This window comes from Egretta garzetta, unplaced genomic scaffold (genome assembly GCF_000687185.1).
Source record: "Egretta garzetta isolate BGI_Z169 unplaced genomic scaffold, ASM68718v1 scaffold1145, whole genome shotgun sequence".
Classification (NCBI taxonomy): domain Eukaryota; kingdom Metazoa; phylum Chordata; class Aves; order Pelecaniformes; family Ardeidae; genus Egretta; species Egretta garzetta.
In genome coordinates this window covers 458,399-474,730 of record NW_009259712.1, presented here as the reverse complement: position 1 = coordinate 474,730, position 16,332 = coordinate 458,399, and positions in this window count along the sequence as shown.

Sequence of the window (16,332 nt, the reverse complement as noted above, 5' to 3'; positions counted from 1 at the left end):
AAAGCAAGGAAAGGTCATGGTTCTGCATTACTAGCCCACGTAATTCTATCTGTGGAGGTTGCCAAGATGAGGTCTTTGGCTGTTAGCGGGGCATGAAGATATTTCAGCTCTGCATGTGGAGGCTCTTTGGGCTCCTTTGTCCTGGCCTCCCACAGTCAGGAATTAAAATATTTTTTTTCTTGTTCAGATATTGTGGGGCATTACTGGGTACTAGGGACCTACGCTTCATTTATAGAAGATAGGTCATGCTACAGTGGTTTAAAATACCCATTGCCTTAATTAATCCTGGAACTCTTTAGCCCATGCTAATGTGCATTTATGGAGGACTAAATGCTTCGGTATTTGTTCTGTGTTTGGAATTCAAACAGAAAACTGCTTTCTCCAAACCTCTCTCCTCAGAACCTTGAGCAAAGTTACAGAAAAGGTAAAAGCCCTTTTCCCCAGGATTACCCCAGGATTAAATACTCATCTACATGCTGTGGGAAATAACTGAGAAGATTTGTACAAGTGCCATTTGTTGACATCTGCCAGAGACTGTATACGTGTACATGTGTGTGTTGAACCCTTTTCACTGGGGAATAACATAATACGTGGCAAAGAGGGGTAGCAATAGGGAAAGCTTAAGTGGCCCAGGGTCGGTGGTGGTGGTGTGGTGGTTTTGGTTTGTGGTTTGTTGGGGTTTTTTTGTTTGTTCGTGGGGGTTTTGTTTGTGGTTTTTTTGGTGTTTTTTTTTTTACCTTGTACCAACCCCTTTTCTTCAGAGGGCTTCCTAGGATGCTTTCTATAAGTCAGCCTTCATTTACAGCTGATGTGTTTTCAGATTTTCCAGCCCTCTGAGGTGGCAAAATAGTCAATCAGTGTGGCAGATTCTGGTGAAGTTTTTGAGGTTTTGTTCCTTGTAGCAGATGGTCAATATTCTAGAGACAGACACTTCCAGGAACAGGTTCGTTCTTATCCACCATGATGTGTTTACTCCCTTTTTTTATCCACAAATAGAGAAAGCAATATGACTGATTTTTAGTACTGCTAGAGACTGTTTTATTTTTTTCCTCGCTTGCCTGTAATAGGTCTCTGAATTCCAGAAGCATATTAGCCCTGCTTCTTTGCAAATCTGTTTGAATAACCCATTGCTTTGCTTTTTTTGGTATGCCATTCTCTGAAACGTTGTATTTGTGATTGTGATCATAGTCATGATTGTAGATACTATTAAGTCTCTTAACAAATACTATTGTTAAATACAGTGGGCAGCAGTTCTTCAATTCTGGACTGTCAGAGCTGCCACACTTGTTCTTGCACTCCACTTAAGAGTATATGAAGTCAACCTCAGCCATTGTTATGATCAGAAATATCACCAGCTTAACTGCTGGGATTTTTCTTCCAACTGTAGAAATCTAGGAGTAGACAGGCATATCAAAATAATTTTGACTATATCTGTTCCAGCAAGTACTTTGAATGAAATAGATACATCTTTCAAGCATAACATCAGATACCGATTAAATGCAACATTTTATCTTGCAGGGGTGTAGGTTTCTTGTCAGACACAGTTACTACACTTCCACTTTTGCATTTAAAATTTTTTTCAAGTTTGTCAGTCTGTGACAGTGGCATGGCCTATCCTCAGTGCTTGTGTCTAAAGTAAGACAAGATCCATCAAGTTACAAGCTAATGCTGTTTCAACAGCTTTCATACAACACATACCCATTTCTTTATAGGTTCACCTGCTCAGACAGGTAATGAGAAGACTGCAGAGGAGCTTCAAAATCTGAATAGTCATATGGGTTGGAAAGAGCCCAAAGAATTAAATATCCAAATATACACCCTTGACAAATGAACCTTTAAGCAGTAGATGTGGGATTACAAACAAAGTTACAAATTCTTATCCTAACTTCTGCTAGCCACTTCTGTTGTGAGCATGAAAAAAGAAAATATATTTTTTTTTTCCTGCAACATGAAAGGAATTGTTCTTCTCAAGTGGACCTGAGAGGGTTGATCTTTTTCACAGGTAAGGAATGTAAAGTATCTTCCTATTAGATACATTTTTTTTAATTCTGAAGCAACGAAGAACATGCTTTCTACTTTTTCAATATGATGATAGTTACCCTTACTATAATACAGCTACTATGTTTGTACCACATAGAGCAGTAACTATATGACAGTAGATACTACAGGGGAAAGGCTACCTGTCATACTCTCTGGGACTGTAGAAGTCTCAGGCAGGGCTGTAAGTGGCTGCTCTTGCTCTCCCTGGACAATCGTAGCATCCTTCCAGACAAGCACACCAGGTCTTACTCAGCTTTGAGGCTGGCATAAACAGGCACAAGTTCCACACAGCTTGCAGGACATGATTTGAGTATCTTGAACTTCATGATGCTGAAAAAGTGAATATTTTGCCACATCTCTCATAACTACAGTGTCAAGCAAGACCTGGCTTTGACAATGTTCAAGTCAAACTAACTTACTGCTTATTTTTGGGTTAGTATTCAAAATGTTAGAAATCAAACCATTTTCTCTGGCTTTCAGTCAGCATTTTAAGCTTAGCCTTCGTGTTTTGTCCTGTAACAAATGTTATAAGGATTGCAGAACTGGCAGGTACTGCAAGTACTCCAAAATAACAAATAGAGGCCATTTCAGCTAGCAAAACATTTGACAATTGTGAGCGTTTCTGCCAGGGAGCATTGCTGGCATCCAGTTAAGGACTTTTCTATAGCAAGAATGCCTTCAGTAGTTTTATATCTAGTTTGATTGACATCACACCTTGTAAAGAAAACAATAACAAACGATTAATTTAGAGCTTTTTCGGAAAGCCTACTGGAGCTGCTGGTCTAGTTGCCTTTCTGGAGGATTTGAGAATCAGTTTGATGTTCAGTGTGGCTTACCTACTTCTGCCTTGATTCTCTATTTTATCTTCCTCACGTTATTTTTCTCAGAAGACTTCGTCCTTCAGTCCAAGTCCTCTTTCCTAATTTTTTAGTTTATGTACTGTATAGTAGTACATATTGATTCATTGTATTTGTTGAGAACTTGAGCTCTCGGTTAGTAAAGAGTATTAAAAGGGATGCTTATTAGCTGTTTGAAGTATGTGTAGTTGAAAAATCAGTTGCTGAACAGATGCCAAAAACCTTTGCTTTAGGGAAAAGGATTACCTACCCACGTATCAGTATTGGTGTTGTGGAAAGTCCTGAGCATGTACCGTGCTCTGTGGTTCATGACCCAAATCAAGATGGAGGAGAAATTGCTATAAAGGCAGGAAGTAAAAGTATTCTTTATGAGAAAAAATTGTCAGGTGTTAGTCATAAAGGTACTGTGCGTTGGGATTTAATTATCCCTTAGAAATGTTCCTTTGTCATAAAGAAAGATTAAAACCTAAGCTTTATGGAATAATGGAGAACTCTATTTCCAGATTGGCATCAAGAAAACAGAATTAAAATAAATCCAGGTGAGGTGCAGCTCTCAGTCCTTGAGGTTGGCTCTAGATCAGTGTTCCAGGTTACTAGCAGAGGAAACACCCACAGCAGGAACACAGCTGAGTGTGTGGTGGTGTGGCAGCTTATAGGCAGGAAGGGCCCAGGCCACGGAGAGCGAGGGTGAGCACATGTAATTGTCTCTACAGCAGGACTTGCTTCTGCCTTTACTTATTTCAGTTGGCAAACATCGTGTTTTTACCAAGTTTGGCTGTAAAGTTCCATTCTTCTTTGTTAAGCGAAAATATGTTGGATAGGCTCTGTTGTGCTGCTTCTATATTTTCAACATTCAACTGAAATGTGTCTTCAAATAGTATTTATTGTGACATAGTTAACACTTTTTAGTGAAAAGAGCTTTATGGGGTTCTTAAGTACTTTTGCCAATTTCCATTGGATACTGCATTTTGCAATTTATGCAAAATATGACAAGCTCTGTTGTCAGTTGAATCAACCCACACTTGATTTTTTTTTTATAACTGATTTCAGTTCTTAGGGAAGGGACCAGATAGTCAGAGCTAGCAACCGAGCTCTTTAATTACTGTAGAACATAGCAACACTGGTTCCTGCAAGGACCGTTAGGCACCTTAGATCTTTAGGACTAGCTGCATGGGTTGAGAAATTTCTTTTTTGATGGTCATCAGCTTTTGGTTTCTTTGCCAAAATTTGCTGAGATTTCCAGGAATGACAGTTTGTGCCATTTATGATGTCTGGACTTACCTTTACGGAACCCTTTGTAGAGATTTGTAATAGAAATATTAGGGTTGGTATGAATGAAGCAGGAACGGAAATTTTTTCACCAGAAGCAGGCACAGAAGGGTTAAAAGAAAAGCCTGTATTAATAATGAAGGCTAACTCTTCAAGGGTGGAGCTCCCAGGATGCTATTCCCAGTGGTAAGATTGAGGAATGTGTCATTTATGTCAAGAAAGGAACGTCTGCCCTCTGATAAGATCATAGAGCAGATGACATGTCAGTGGAAGCTTGTCATGTGTACCATTTCTTTTCCTGCTCACCCAACAGAAAAACAGATTATGGACTGTATATATTGCAAATGAAGAAAAACAGAGTGGGAAACAACCTGGCCTAAGATTTATGGAGGCTGAGGTATAAGTAGGATTATGGTGCAGAAGACCACCCAGCGATGGCTGCTGGCTCCTACAGGCTATGAAGATCCATCCAAAAACTAGTTTGTTGTTGGCCGTCGAGAAGAACCCCAGAAACACAGAGAGGACTTGATAGCTGGTGCCTCTTGTCCTCTTTGTCACCTGCAGGTGATCCTGACCAAACCATTCGGGCATATGTGTCACTTGTGTGTATGTGAGATTGTGAGTGAATGAAATATTTGGAAATATGAGTACAAATGGGATATTTGCAAATGAGTATCTTCCCCTTTCATAAGAATTGACATAGAATTTTGCCATAGTAACTTTCCCTGTGCTATCTAATGCTTACTTGTTTCATGCTGAAATTAAACCACTGTCCAGCCACAGATGGGAACAGCCTTCAGTTTCCCTGCCGACATGAGAACTGTTCATAGGGCAGGGAGGTGTCAGGGGAAGAAATGGGCTAAAACAATTTATTGTTTTGAAAAGACTACTAAAATTTAACCACTAAATGAAGAACAGGTCAGAGGGGAAGGAAAAAGACTATTACTGAGTATCTTGTATTAATTAGGCAATTTATTTTTAATGTAGACTTTAAAATTTGTAATATATCAACATTATAAGTAGTATTTTTAAATTAATAAAATTATTTTTAAATGGTCAATGTTATCAATATATCAATATAATACAATTCTAGTACATCATTTTATTACATTTTGTTATTCATTATTTTTAATGCAGGCATTTTTAAATGGGTATACAGGATCCCTAAAGGTGCCAGCATCCTTCAGTGTGCTGCAGGAGGCTGTTTGACCTTTGTCTTCCTTGGCCATTTCAGCACCAAAATGTGGCATTATCACTGTCAGGTTCCCTCTTTTCTCAAGAGGTGTGTTATCACTGATGTTAACTTCAGACTAGATAATAAGCGGGAAATACAGAGAACAAATAGGGGACAGCAAGAGGCAGCTATTTTTGTAGAGTTCAGTCAGTTATGTCAGGAACAAGCCTGGTGAGCTAGAGGCATTTTGCAAGCCAGAAAAGTAGTCGTCTGGCACATGCTATGTTTTTGTGAACTGTCTTTTCAGACTGAAAAATATAATAATCGAGATAAACATTTGTACTTGCGTAGTTGAACATGCATTATGGTTGGTATATATGGGAAAGACTGTGTAAGAGACAAATAGATTTACTGTCTAGCAGTGTTTGTTTTGGTTATTTATAGTATGTAAGGCAGTTTTCCATTTACATGTCATTTTGGTTTGTATGTTTGTTTAGTGTTTAGTAGACTATAACATGGTGCTTCTTATGCCCGAACCTTTTGGTTTTTTTTTTTTTTTTTAAAAAAGGGCCTTGTATGTAGCATAATTAACTCCCCAGAGTGAAGGGGGAAAATTCTTGGACTGCACTTCTTTAAAGTACGTGATTGCTTCCGTGTGTCCCTACAGCTTGGCTGGAAAGAAACCTGGTTACATGGTTAAATTGAGGAACGCTTTTAAAACAAACCCAAAAACTTTCCTTATCTTTTTATCCAATTTCTGTTGGATGCCTTTGAAGTAATTCTGAACTTTTATTTTGGCTCTTCTGGGGGTAAAAAAATTCCTAATTCATTAAACTTCTTGGATAACAACACTGACTTGCACATACTTAATTTCTTCTATGATGTCCTTTCCTAAATGTTTATGTAGCAAACCTGTGGTGTGTTCTGTGTTACGTGCTCTTTCTGAAGTCACACATCTGGAAGACATTGCGGTAATTTAACTGTGTTAATACTTTATTTGGACTTTTTTTTTGTATAGAGATGTTTTTGGATTTCTTAATTACTGGGGCGGAGTGCAGCTGAATCAACGTGCTGGGAGTAACAAGAAAATGATGCCTTATTTCATGCTCACAGGATAGGAGCCTCAGGTGAAATGGTTATCTTTAACTTGCCTGTTGAGAGAAGTGTTGTGTTAGAAACATTGACCTTTGACTTAAACCTAGAACTGAAATCTGTCTAATGAAAAAGCTGCCAGAAGTGAAAGGTCGTACAAAATGTGATGAATTTTTTAACTCCTAAAGAAGCATTTCTCAAAATACTGTAATTCCCCATTGATTTGCCTAACCAGAGCAACATTTCTCTCGTTCACTGAACACAGTTTTAGTTTTATTCATAATCTCCACGCAAATATAAAACTTCTAAGCAGAATAGGCTTATGGAAACAGCACGGCCTAAACAAACTGTGTTTGATTCCTTATGAAATGTGTCAAATTGGGTCAAAAATTTTATCATCTTGAATGAATTCAGTAACAGCTGACATTGGACATATCATTTCCCTTCCTGTTTCTTAGCAACAGGAAACTTTTCTACAGGATAACTGTTTAATATCCTAATCTGTTTTAGAAGCTTTTATACCTAAGGAGGAACAGATGGTCTAAGGAAATTTTGTTTGTAGCAAGAGAGATAGGAAGTATCTATAGATTATTTTTCCTCATTTTATACCCTATTGTGCTGCACTTACAGGATTTATTGTCCTGCTGGTAGCTAAAAACTTCTGTCAGGAACAGAGAATAAAAATAGCAGTCTTCAGATGCTACAAGTTTTCTTGTTTTTTTCCTGTATGATGCAAGAAAGTGGTTATATGTGTGCTTACAGCTGTGATTGCATTCCTTGTACAAAGTGCCAGAATATGTATAATTTATTCTGTAAGTGAACTGTATCTGAGTAAATGAAGAAAGCATTATCTATGATGTAATACCTAGGACTGTTCTGTTCATTTGGCATTTGCTTATTGTCTCTCAAAATTTATCGTGTGAAGTGGTTTTCTTTCTCCTTTGTTATGAATTCTAAAGGTTCTTTATATTTCAGTGAGAAGAATCTTTTCTGAAAGATATATTTTATGTGAACACCAAGTCACATAAAAATTAAGTTAATTAAGGACACTGAAATGTGGTTCTCTGAAACACTATGTTGTGACTCTTTTATTATTAGCCCAATGAAGAAACCATTCCCTTGTTTATTTTTCTGGTGGCATGAAACTTCTTACTTCCACAGAAGCAAGTTGAATGTTAGTAAGGAACTGGATGAGCTTGGATTTTTCTACATGAATTTAAAATTTGTACACAAGCCTTGATTCTGACTTTATTACAGCCACCTGCAAAGGAGAGAATGAGAAGACTTGTTCTCTTCTAATTCTTTCTCAAGTGATGTGTAGAACCTTTCCTTCCTAGCTCCTGAAGTTCTTCATTGAAAGAAAGGTACCTCCCCTCCATCACTTAGTTGCTGTCTTAAGAATCATCCTGTAATGATGCTCATAAATGCCTGACAGTGCAGTTGCCTGGTTTCCTGTGGTTGCTGGTTTGTCATGGAGACAGTTCTTGTCATGTAAGTCCCAATTAGTAGGTAGATATGTGACAACAGTTTGAAAAGTGCTGTGGTAGTCTGTGTTTGTGCATATATATACACACACACACAAAAAACCCCAAATGACACATTCAGCACTATGGTGTGGGTCTTTGGCGAATCATCTGGTGCAAGTTTTTTTTCTCCTCACTGGCCTATGTCATACTTCATTTATTATCAGTGACTACCAAAATTGTGTAAACTGTAGGATGAGCTGTTTTTCTGATAACCTAAGAGACCTGTTGCCTGGCCTGCTCTTGAAGTTTCATCACGTGTCATCACTTATCATCCAAAATGAAAAGTGCTCGGTAGCCTTTGTTAGAGCTCTTTTAGCTCCATAGCATGATATGAGGCTGCCTTCCACCATGAAACCTCCTTGACATCTTTTGTCCCTATTGTTGCATTTGTATGTTCTGTGCTAGCTTATTTTAGGAGCTAGCCTAGAAATATTTCTACTTGGAACTTTTACCTGTTGTAAGACAAGAAAATGCCATCTTTGTTTAGTTCCATTGAAATAAAATTCTGCTGACTTCTCACATGTTTTCATGAAGTATTTTCAAACGAAACTGAAGTGTGGAGCTTTACGATCTTTTTCACCTTCAGAGAGGAGCTCTTCGTTTTGTTGTGCCTCTCTTTCTTGTGTTTTAATTAGTTGGTTGGGCTGAAAGAAACCTGGAGTTGACATATTCCACCCCATCCACCCCCCGTTCCCAGATTTACCATAAAAATTAATTTGAAGCTTAAAAGAGGCTCACCCACTTGGAACAATAAAACTCTTTGCTTAGGAATGTTTTGTGTCTCCCAGTGAACCTTTCCAAGCATTGAGTCTGTTCCAGTGAGACTTGATCTTAAATGTATTTTCCAACCTAAATGATTCTATGATTCTGTTATCTGCTGATGGCATGTCTGATCTGGAGAAGAATGAAATACGTTTTGAAAAATCATTAAGGGAGTCTCCTAAGAGAAGCAGGAAAGGAGACAAGAAAAGGTTAAAGTAGGAAATACTTTGTTTTCGTTTTTCTTTTTACTGTCATCTTTTCCATTATCTTTAAAAAGGAATGATGGGAAAGGAGAACATAGCTTTTAATACGTACTTAATCTAATGTTAAAAATGGAATATAAGCTGTTGTTCTTGAAATCCTTCATGGGAAATGGCCACATGTAGCTGCCTTAGTAAGTGAATTGCCTCGTACATGATCTTCCTTTTCGGTGTTTTTGTCTGAGAGGTAACTCATTGATAAGAGGAAAGGTAGTAAATCTCTAGACCTTGTTATTATATCTGGCTCTTTAATGCAGAAACGATAACCTTTCATCAACAAATGGTTGGTAGTTTTTATGACTAGGGAAATCAGTCAAGAAGGAAAGAACTCCTTCAGTGTTAAAGGAATATTGTCACAAAGCACACACGTGAACGTTGAGGGGTTAGAGAAGTACAAATTAAAGTTTTTCTGTGCAGGAGAAGAAAATACTCCCCTGATTTTTTTTGCGTAGTTACAGCTCTTTATGAATGTTTTATTACATAGTACTCAAAGCACGTCTGGATAGTGTGAGTGGCAGAGCACATCTGCCCAGCTGTTATGTTGCCATTCACTGATATACCTCAATATTGTTTAACTGGATAACAGTAGTTTCTTGAAGGGTTTTAGGATTCTGAGTGGTTCAGGTCATGTATTGGGTGACCATTTACTTTGGTCTCTGTGAGCACTGTTAGAACTGACTACTAATGAAATCAAGTGTATATATTTTTCAAAAACTGACTTGTTGCTGTAACAGGTGGTGGGTCTTTTTTTTTAAGCAAAGCAGCAAATTTGTTCTATTTTCAAAAACTTGACGAAAGCTGTGAGTGTTGAGAAGGTACTTAAGTTCTGGATTGTGTAGGAGAACAAACCCTGATCACTTGACTGTCTGCCACAGACTAATACTAACTGTTGTGTCAGACTGATTGTGTGCCTCTCTCTAATGCACAAGATAAGGCACAGGGTCCTCATTTCACTGTGACAAGTGATGTATGTGCTCTTTACCTGTTGGCTCACTAAACTTCAGTTTCTCCTCTTTCTTTTTTGCTCCTCCTCATTCTAGTCTGGCCAAGTCCAAAAAAATGCCTGAAACAACCCAAACCAAAATAACCCAACAACAAAACCTATAAACCAAAAAAATCCCACAAACCCCACTGCCCAAACAAAACACAACCAACCAAAAAACCCCCACCAAAAAAGAAATAAACCCCAAAAAGCTTACTAAGCTTACTAACTTACTACGTTCGGCTCTTTAGTATTACAGTAAATTCTAAATTAAGAGATAGCTGCTGCATGCTGATGCATCCTGGTGGTTTCATCTAGTTCAATGTATAAGCTCAAAACGACAATATCAAAATGATAAAGAAAGGGAGAATCTGGATTGATAGCGCTGTAGTGTCTGGAGCACATTAACTTCCTTTTCATGCATTATATTGCTCTTTAAAAATTTTAATTTACAAGGTGGCCCTTTCTTACTTGCTTATTTTAGATGTCTTAATCAGGAATGTAACTGACTCTCAATGTCCTCTATAAAAATAACCTGATGGTGTCAACAGTTCGCGTCTTAATTTGAAAAGCTGGGTACCATCTGTAATGCATTGTAATACAACTCATCTGTCACATTCACTTTTACTAGCATACCTCGGCGTCTGTTAACGAGGTCCCAATAGATGTCATTGTTAATGGAATTTAAGAGTCTTAATTCACAGTTCATCTTTCTGTATCAAGCAGACAAAACTTACCTTGGTCTTGTTGAGTGTTTTGTCCAGTGAGAGTAAATGTAATAGTGGTAACAACAATAATGAAAAAAGACCCACTGTATTGATACAGGTGTATTTTTGCTGTGGCATGTATTTGGGTATGCCTGTATTATTTGAACTCAGTGTAACTGCTGTATTTATTATCAAGCTATTTGTTATACCAATTGTTTAATAGTTTGGTTTTAAATCCCCCCAATTCCTCTTTTCATTCTTGTATCATTATTTCTCTATTATCATCATCTAATGTAATGTAGCCTTTTGTCTTATGAAAGTTTATGAATTTTGTCTTATTGTTCAGTCTAAAATTTAGTAAATAATAAATTCTTTGCATGTACTTGTGCCATATGAATTTGCATGGTTATTTAGGTAATACAAAACAAATTTCCATGGAAATGAGAGTATTTGTAGTTTGTCTGTAAAGTTAGATGCAGCAACATAAACCTGCAAGTATTTGATTTTCTACACACGTCTATGAGCAAGGCCATCAGGTATGGATAAGCAGCATTTTCTTGCTATAAAACCAGATCATAATGTTAATAGCATGTGGTAGTCTGTTGGAAAGCGAAGTTTTATAATCCAAAGGCCCCCAAAAGCCTGTCAGGACAATGTTTCAAATTAAGTACCTGTGTTGTCCATTGCTGCCTATACTTGCCGATGTTCCGCATCTCACCAGTGTAAATGCAACATGTCTGTCAGACTTTATAAAATAGACATGCTTATTCAAGTTTTTTCTAGTTTTCATGCATCCTATTCTAGGTCTGAGAAAACTGTCCGAAGCATTTGTAGCAGCTCATTAGACTTTTCAGAACCAATGCAACCCCCTACTCCACCCTTGTTTTCATCCCTGCATTAGATAAAATAGGTTGTTGCTTATAAAGAAAAAAGGGAAAAACCTCATCCCAAAACTCCCAACCTAAACAAAAAAAAATGCCCAAACCTAAATTATCAAACTTTGTGATTTGCCTTATTGGCTTATTCTTCAATTACTTGTCCTCAGGTTTTTTCGCTCCTTGGGAGGGGGCAAATCCAGTGCATTGTGCAACTTGTTGTCTTGTTTGGCTGTCATATTACAACAGTTGCTCAGCTATCTTCCGTGAACACCCACAACAGTAAAAATGTTTTATTTTTTTAAAATATGTCAGAATTCACACATGCCCACCCAGAAACTTAGAGTATGGTGTGTCATCTAATCATTCTTCTCAGTTTTGCTCCAACTTCCTTGAGATTGTTCCTCTCTCTTTCACTTTTCAGTGTGTATTGATGGAAGGGTTAAGAAGATAAATGTATGGATTCTTGGCTTCTGGTAGCAGTTGATTTGTTGCCCCTCCTGGGATATTGGTCAATACAGAATTTGTCATACTCCTCATATCAAAAACATTTGAGAAAGTTTGGGACAGTCCAAATTTTTTTAACGAGTACTTTCTTCCTCACAGCATTATGAAGTGCTTTTTGAAGCCTATAGAATATGTGAGAAATGCATATGAAGATATGTAAAAGAATCACAGTCGTTCAAGCTGAAGGGCATGTGCAGTGTGTTCACCTCAGCCAACAGCCAAACACCAACCCATCTGAGCATCTTCCTCACTCCCATCTCCTATGGGTCAAGGAGAAAATAGGAAGGTGAGTATACTCATGGATTGAGACAATATAGTTTAATAGGGAAAGCAAAAGCCTGATGCTTCACCAAAGCAAAAAAAAAAAGAAATTCATTCACTACATCCCATAGTCAAGCAGATGTCCAGGCACTTCCTGGAAGGCAGGGTCTTCGCATGCATAGTGAATGCCATAACCATGATGAATGTCCCCTCTTCCTTCTCCCTTCCCTGAGCTTTTATTTCTGAGCGTGACATCATATGGTATGGTCAGTATGTGTCAGCTGTCCTCGTTGTGCCTCCTCCCTGCCTCCTGCTCCCCCCCCAGCCTCCTGGCTTGATGCTGTGCTAGCACAGTTCAGCAATAGCTTAAACATTGGTGTGTTGCCAACACCATTTTAGCCACAGATGCAAAGCACAGTACCATAAGGGCTGCTCTGAAGAAAGTTAACCCCATCCCAGTCAGACCCAGTACTATCTCCAACCCCTTATTCCATACCATTTCTGTGCCATCTGGAATTGATCTGGTCCAGCTGCCTGCCCAGACCAGGGTCAGTTTTGAAGATACGTGGGCTGCTCTGGGCATTGTCCACTTGTTTTGGATGTTTTCAAGACTGAAGATTCCCCAGTCTTTCAGGGCAACCTGCTCCAGGTTTTGATGACCCTTAATATGAACAATTTTTTTCCTTGCTTCTAATCTGAATTTCCCTTGCTGCAGTATACAGCCACTGTCTCTCATCTTTTTGTTGCGCATTTCCCAGCAAGTCTGGCTCTGTTTTTAAATAGTTGAATATACCAGTATGATCTCCACTTGGCTTTCTCCTTTAGAGGCTGAACAGAACCCAGTTCTCTCAGCTGTTCTTTATACATCCCATGCTCTAGCCCCAAACCATATTGTTTACTCTCTATACCAGTATGTCTTCTACCGGGGGAGTAAAAAATGGAGCACAATACTCAAGATGTGGTTTGACAGATGTGGAGTTGTCATGATCCACTGTTAGGTTGAACAGTTTGGCAGAGGTTAAACCCCCTTGCTTTCCAACCGACCTCAGATAATTCTGGGAGGTTGGGGGCGGCTGGGCTTAACTTCTGATTAACTCCAATGTTTTATTGTGACTAGATTCCTTTTACGTTCTCGGGAACAGAATTAAGACTCAAAACGGAGTCAAGTGCCAAGACACTTTATTTGGCCGACAACAAATATGCGAGAGAAAAGTAGAGAAAGAGAGGAAAAGTGAGAAAGGGAGAGAAAGAGAGAAACAAACAGCACGGCAGTTTTGTGATATCTACCACCACGGGTCTGCGTGCGATCTGCGCGCTGGTGTGGCCCGAGCGGTCCAACATATCTTTGAGTCTGGTGGAAGGGAGATGTTCCAGAATGCTCCTCGTGGTCTCTGCTGGTTCCCCTTTTATAGGGTTGTCTCTTGAATAGTCAATAACTGTTTTGCGTATCCACGCCTCCCACTCGACAGTGGGGCGCATGCCCAGTACCGTCACTAGAGGATGCTCGAAGGTTCTAGAGGGTCCTAGCCCCCTCCCCATTGTCAGTCTACCCTGGGCCCGAGTGCATGTGCAGAGGACATGTACTCCAAGACGACAGGACACACATTCCTGTGGGGTGGGACTCAATGGGTTACCTTGGTGATTAAACTGCCCCGCTCAGTTGCCGTGGTGATTAGGCTTCGGTAGTTAAGCTTGTCTGCCACCAATGTTGAGACAAGTTTCTAGTCCCTTACAGGAGTAGAATAATAATTTCCCTGTATTTGCTGGTTACGCTGTAGCTAGCACAGTCTAGTATGATCTTATGTTCAGTTCTGCAAGGGTGCATTTTGCACTTCAGACTCAAATTGTCCACCAGACCCTGTATGTCCACTTGTGCAAAGCTGATTTCTGATCAGTTAGTTTCCACACTGGGCTGTTGCATGAGCCTGTTCTGTCCCAGTTACAGTATTTTGCGTTGTCTTTTGTTGATTTTCATGAGATTCGTCAACCTATTCCTCCAGCCAGCTGAGATCCCTCCGAAGCACAGCTGTATGCTCTAGCGTGTGAACCTCTCCCCTCAATCACCAGCAAACTTGCTGAGGACACACATCACCCAGGTCGTTAATGAAGATGTTAAATGATTGTTTTAATGATATTGTTAATCCTGTGCTTTTATGGTCAATAAGTTGAAGGGACTGTGGGGAAGTTGACTGTTGAGGTTTACAGGCTATAATTTGTGTTGCTGCTCAGATGCAATCTGTCACAAAACAAACCGTGACGTAAAGATTTAGGTGTCATTGGGTTTGACCTGCGGAAACAGACTCCACAATCTGTAAGACTGTAAAGTAGGTATGTTTATTCAGCGCTGGACAGCACGGGGGGCAGTCCCACCAAAGTCGTGCGCACCGCAACACGGCAGCTTGTCCTGTTTATATGTAGCAAAGCGTTACATATACATGAATTTTCCCAATACGCCTATACATAGGCATAACCTGTCCCCGCTTCGTATTAAAATTAGTTTCAAGAGGTCATTTCCATAAGTCCCTCCCGACTGCGCATGCTCAGTGATTTGAGTCGGTGGTCTTCAGGGGTCGTTTACTTCATCCACTCCTCTTCTTCACCTTGTCCTTTAGGTGAACTCCAGCTTCCACCCCCCTTATTCCACTGTCAGAACAACACAGCCGGTACCAACCGGCTCCCCATCCTTGGCTATCCTCATATCGACAAAGTGCTAGACGCTTTGTTCTCCTACCTGCCTTCCAAGGCCTGTAACAAAGATGGGCCATTTGCTACTAATCTCTCCTCTTCCACACTCCCTACAGTGTTAGTTTCTTATCTATAGTTTACTTCATATGATTAGTAAGTTAATCTAAAACACAATGCTAGCAATTTAAGATGGATCTACAGTTGGCTTCACAAAGGTCCTCTTGTTAACCCTTTAGCCTCCCTTCAGGTTTTATTTGTAATCTAATGGTTGGAATAAGTCATCAGTACTCATTCTTTTGGGAGATGTTGAATGCTTGGGGAAAACGATGAATAATAGTAGTATGGATATTCATAAGAGGAGGAAGGGGAAATGTGAAAACCTGGCAAGAATGGAACATTTTCCCTGGGACAAAGGAGTATTACAGATTTTTGGATATACTCCTCATTTATTACCAGAGCTTTAGCAAATCTCTGTGCTTATAATGTTTCTATTGCATTTATTTTATTTATTTTGTGCAACTTCAGCACAGGTACATGCATTTCTGTAAAGTACCTAGGAAGAATATAAGACTAGAATAGGATAAGACAGTTACAGTAAAACAGTTGCAAGACTTAATATCCTAGGTGTTACAAAAAAATTGATTTAATTACTGGCAAAATAACTAAGCTTTTGAATATGTCCTTTTAAGCCCTACTTTTTTGTTGTTGTCTGTGTGCCCTTTTTTCTTTTTGTTCATCTTTATATGCTAGTATACAGAAAATATTATTTGCAATGCTTTCTTTATTTCTTTGGTATTTTTATTAAGCCATGTGTATATAAGTACTTTTCCTTCTGTGAGTTCCGTGTTGCTTATGATACACTTTGCAATAGTATCGGATGAGTGTGATGACTTAGATGGTCTTTGAAATAAAACAAGTATAACAAAAGATTTAATTAGCAGACAAGTGCTCTTTCTTTATTCAGAGAATTAATTAGTGTATATTTCAACACTGTAATTTATATATTTTTTTTTCTTTTTGTAATTGCAGTTCCTAAAGCAGAGACATCTTTCTTTTAGAAGTTCAAAAAGTTTTTCAGTGGTTTTGCTCTGCTCTCAGCCCCTTGGAGATCCTAACTCAAGGCACCAAGAGAGATTTTTCAGAAGTAACAAAGCTGGTTAAAAGCATACAGCCAGTTGGAAATTGATGGGCTTTATTTTCCTAAATCATATTTATTTTGATGTTCATTTGACTTGTATGCCCAAGACAGAGCTGAAAATCTGCAAAGACTTGGTTAGTATATACACTATGCTCATGAATTCCACTCATTATAGAATGAATATTGGTAAATATTGA